The sequence below is a fragment of the Benincasa hispida genome, chromosome 7, assembly GCF_027475165.1.
Source record: "Benincasa hispida cultivar pf3 chromosome 7, pf3_genome.v1.1, whole genome shotgun sequence".
Taxonomy (NCBI): domain Eukaryota; kingdom Viridiplantae; phylum Streptophyta; class Magnoliopsida; order Cucurbitales; family Cucurbitaceae; genus Benincasa; species Benincasa hispida.
This window is the reverse complement of record NC_143484.1, coordinates 24,491,482-24,497,361: the sequence shown is the minus strand read 5'-3', so window position 1 is coordinate 24,497,361 and position 5,880 is coordinate 24,491,482.

The window sequence follows — 5,880 nt, the reverse complement described above, 5'->3', positions numbered from 1 at the left end:
AGAAACTAACTTAGTTGATTAACCACATATGTAATGTCAGTCCTCGTATTTGTCAAGTATTGTAGCGCCCCAATCGTGCTTCGATAAACAAAAGGATCATCCATAAGTGTCCCATCAGTTAGGGACAATGATTGGTTCATGACATTTGGAGAAGGAGCAGGCTTTAAATCAATAACTCCAAGCTTGTTTAACAAGTCATCCACAAATTTATTTTAATTGAATATAATACAATTTTCTAATAAGAGAGGCATCGTTCTCTATTACGATAACATCATCGACATAGATGAATAATATAATCAACATAGAGCAATTTTGAAAAACAAACAACGATTTACCAGACTTGGCTTTCTGAAAACCCCACAAGATTAAGGTTTCTCTCAGCGTGTTGTTCCAAGCTCGAGATGCTTATTTGAGCCCATAGATGGCTTTATTAAGCTTGCACACATAATCAGGATAGTTTGGATCCATGTACAGTTGTGTTGGACATATACATACATCCTCAGTGGAGGCTTTTGATAGAGTTAGCATGCAATTAACGGAAGAAGTTAGGATCATTAAACACGTTAATTCATTAATTTTAGAGTCAAATTAAGCATGTTCATTAAATAAAAATAGGGTGTAGACCAACAATAGATCTTTCCTACTATTCTCATTGGACCTTAGATTGAGTTGGACTCAAAATGAACTGAATTGAGGGAATTTTGAGAGGAGAAGCTCACTGCTTTTTTCTCTAAAATTGAATAACAATTCTTCAACTAAACACTCAGCAATCTAACTTTTGCATCGCTATTTCTCAGCTCATCCAGCTAAGTTTTTATCTTCTTCAGCATACTAAGTAACTTCATCAAACAAAATTTTCATTTAAAATAAATTTTCAGATTTTAATTTAAATTTCTAAAACTTAAATTAAATCAAAATTGATTTTTTCTTGAACTTTCAAAAAAATTCGAATATTCAATTTTAAATAATATTAATTCAAATAATTGATTTTATATAAAATTAATTTAAATAATTAATTTAATTAATTAATTAATTTAAAATAATTTAATATCCAACATTAAATTTTTTACATCACCAATTCCACGATTATGAATCTGTATTCATGAAATTAATCTTTAAATAGAATTTTGATATTAACCAATTCTCTAATTTCGTTTAATTTCATAATTAAACGTGTAATTATTTCACATATAATTACTAATTCCCTTAATTTGAATTTGAATGTTTCAAATTAAATTTATCACTCTTCTAAAGTTTATTCGGTTTGTGAGTTAGTAGGGGGACATCATGGGCCTACATATCATGGGCTCCAACAATCTGAGATTAACCAGCTAAACTCTTTCAACCGAACAAATCAACATTCGTCAATTACTGGGTCATTCCGAAAGCAAGGCGAATGATACTTATAACCGATAGAACATCATGTGAAACAAGATGCAAATAGAATTTGAAATGACCATGGTTGACGAAGACATGCTTACTTGGCTTTCAAGTTAAACAAATTAAAGCTGGCATCTTTATATCACAAAGAAAGTATGGAAAAAACTCAATTAACAAATTTGGCTCGGAAAAGGCTAGCTCTAAGACGACTCCGGCTCCCACTCATTCCAAAATCTCCAGGATAATAATATCGAAAGTGTGAATGAAAGCTTATACAAAAGAATCATGGGAAATTTTGATGAAGCAATCGCTAAAAGAGTATGATGTCCACAATATGTGACGACTTTATATTGTGACATGATGAGTGCAATCAACATTTCAAAAAATTCTTTGCATCACAGCATGACGAAACATATTGACATCCACCACCATTTCCTTCGTGGACTCGTGGAAGATAAATTATACTGGAACATGTGAGAACTAAGAAACAAGTTGTCGATATTTTTAGAAATCACTCGATTCTATTCAATTTGAGGCCCTTCGAGCTGTATTCAACCTAAATAAACTAAAATTATAGCAATTAATTTATTCCTATAAAAGAATTTTGGTTTGGGCGAAAGCCATGATTATAAGGCCCGAAAGCAATAATTCTAGTTTGAGGACATTTATTACATATTTATTTCCATCCACCCATTTGAGAGAAAATTCAAATTTAAATGTGACTGCTTCCCATTACATTATGTTAAACACTTTGCATGTTGGTACAATTGAGAAAGTGGCATAGTTTGATGTTTTACCTAAAGTTGATGTTAGTACATTTAATGTGTCTGATAGTGCTGTTGAAAATGTGCATGTTGGTTTTTAGGAAATTCCTATTAGTTAGAATATTAGTGTTATGGTTGATCGAACTGAGCTTGATCCTAGTGAGATGTTGCTTTTCAGTATACTAATGTGGTATAAAATTTTGAAAAATGTCACTAAAACTATTGGAATGCTTTGAATTTGTTAGCTGGTGCTTCGGACAATGAAGTACGGGGGTCTCACTACTTGGTCAGCAAGCCAAGGTCTAGGGGCAGCGTGCCGGTGGGGTTAGGCAACCTATTCAAAATTCGTACTTAGCATATGTAATTATTTATGATTATTCACGATTATAACCCTAGGGTTTAGAGAAATATGTTATATAAACTCTCTAACCCTAATGGCGTCTTCTTGCATTCAAAAAACATTCCTCGTGGACATAACTATGAACCACGTATATCTATATGTCGATCTTTTTTTACATTTGTTTTGTATTCTTTAATTGTCGATTTCGTTACAAACACTTTAGAACATATAAATATTAAAGCAATCCTTAATCATTTGAATGATGTTGCTTATGATGTTATTGCTAATGTGTCAAGTATTGCAAGCCCTATGCCTGCTTCTCCCGATGTTAATTATGATTTTCCTGAGATTCAGGATAACATAGATGTTGATGAACTATTCGAGAGCCTATAAATGAGCCTATCTCTCTTTTGTTAACAACGTTCTAATTGCCCCATTGACTATAAGATCTGTGAAAAGGTATTAACTAGAAAGAGAATAAGTAACTGCTTTGTAAATTTTGAATGGTTTTATTGATAGCAATCAGCCTATATTTATACAAGCAAATCACCAAATATGGGAAGAGCAAAAACTGAAAACATAACAAACTACAATACACATGGCACACAAAAATTGGTAAGTCAACAACCATTAAGATTTTCTCTTAACAAACTTTGTTATATGAATTTTCCCTTTATAGACTTGGTTACTTTAGTAGTATGGACTCCATTTGACTTGAATAGTAGATTGTGGGAGGTTGGGTGACTTGGCACTTTCTGAATTTGCATGTTCCCTCCATATTCGTTGTCGAAGGAGAGGGGAGATAAAAAAACGCCGAGTTTAGACCTCAGATTGAAAAATTGGGAATGAGCTAGACTCTTAGAAAGGCAATAAGTAATTTGATCTGAGGAAGGGACATATGCACTTCCAAAAAACTTGTAGAATCTGATCCCTAATAAAATGAACATCGATCTCAATACGTTTCATCCTAGCATGAAACACGAGGTTAACAGCTAGAGCACAGGTGCTTAGATTGTCACACCATAAAACCGTAACAGACTTATATGATGGTACTATCTCACAGAGTAGTTGTTGTAGCAAAATGATTTCAATGGGCACATGAACTATTGCTCTATATTCAGATTCGGTACTTGACCATGCAACAACATATTGGTTTTTAGAGGACAACGACACTAAGTTACCCCCAAAAAACACATAGTAGGATGCCATGGATTTTCGATTATCCACATTTGTTGCCAAGCAGAGATTGGGAGATCAAAACTAGGTTGAATGTAAAACTCATAGAGTCTCGTGCCACTAATATAGCGAAGCACCCATTTGACTGTCTACTAGTGTTATCAGTGGGCCGTTTAAGAAACTAACTTAGTTGATTAACCACATATGTAATGTCAGTCCTCGTATTTATCAAGTATTGTAGTGCCCCAATCATGCCTCGATAAACAAAGGGATCATCCATAAGTGTGCCATCAGTTAGGGACAACGGCTGGTTCATGACACTAGGAGAAGGAGTAAGCTTTAAATCAATAAGTCCAAGCTTGTTTAGCAAGTCATCCACATATTTACTTTAATTGAATACAATACAATTTTCTGAGTAGTTAAGTTGGAGTCCCAAAAAAATAACTCAGAGTGCTTAAATGTTTGAGAGCAAAGCGATTATCCAACTCAAAAATTAGCTTTCTAATAAGAGAGGCATCGTTCTCTATTACGATAACATCATCTACATATATGAGTAATAGAATCAACATAGAGCCATTTTGAAAAAAAAATTAGACCTGGCTTTCTGAAAACCTTAGGAGATTAAGGCGTCTCTCAACATGTTGTTCCAAGCTCGAGGTGCTTGTTTGAGCCCATAGATGGGTTTATTGAGCTTGCACATATAATCAGGAAAGTTTGGATCTATGTACTGCTGTGGTCGACGCATATATACATCCTCAATGGAGGCTTTTTATAGAGTTAGCATGCAATTAGCGGAAGAAATTAGGATCATTAAGCACTTTAATTCATTAATTTTAGAGTCAAAATAGGCATGTTCATCTAATAAAAATAGGGTTTCATTATAACTCACCTTTGAAGACTTCAAACTTCAAATTCAGCTTCAATCTCCTCAGCAACAAGGTGTAGACCACGAATAATCTTTCCTACTATTCTCATTGGAGTTTAGATTGAGTTGTGGGACACCAAATGAACTGAATTGAGGGAATTTTGAGAGGAGAAGCTCGCTGATTTTTTCTCTCATATTGAATAACACTTCTGCAACTATTCACTCAGCAATCCAACTTTTGCATGGCCATTTCCCAGCTCATTCAGCTGAGTTCTTATCTTCTTCAGCATGTTCAGTGACTTCATCAAATAAAGACACCACGTACTTGTGCAAATAGTGAAATTTTGTGTTGTCCCAAATTCAAATGTAGGATAAACCCACTTAAAAGAAGAAATGGATCTAAAAACAAATTTTTCATTTAAACTCATTTTTCAAGTTTTAATTTAAATTTCTAAAACTTAAATTAAATAAAATTGATTTTTTTCTTCATTTTTCATAAAATTCAAATATCCAATTTTAAATAAAATTAATTCAAATAATTAATTTTATATAAAATTAATTTAAATAATTTAATATCCAACATTAAATTACTTACATCATCAATTCCACGATTATGAATCTGTATTCATGAAATTAATATTCAACTTGAATTTAGATATTAACCAATTCTCCAATTTCGTTTAATTTCATAAATAAATGTGTAATTATATCACATATAATTAATAATTCACTTACTTTGAATTTGAACATTTCAAATTAAATTCATCAATCTTCTAAGGTTTATTCCGTTTGTGATCTAGTAGGGGGACCTAGTGGGCCTACAGATCATGGACTTTAACAATCTGAGATTAACCGGCTAAAATCTTTTAATCAAACTAATCAACATTCGTCAATTACCGGGTCTCTCAACTAAAGCCGAGTAGTTGCACTCCCCTCACTGTAGATATAATTGTTTCTACTCAATATAACCATAATTAGTAAGTTAACCCTTCACAAGTTGTTCATAATAATGAACAATTGAATCTCTAATAAACAATTGGTTTATGATCGAATCACCAAACCGAGTCCCTCTTGAGCCAATGAGAGGATGGGGTCCATTGTTCAAGACACGAGGTCAACACTTAAGGGAATAACCTCTATACTATCCCTAAAAGCATGTAAGAGGGAATTCCATTTTGCACCCTATGTCCCCAGCTATCTACTCGATCTTACCCCTAAAATTCGAGGTTTATTGAGTCGGGAATGTAGAGTCAAGCCTCACCTATGCAAATCTAAGGATCTTGAATAAACAGAAGTTCATAGTTACTTAGGATTAAGGTCGAGTTACTTAGGTCATTGATTTGGGATAGTCAGTC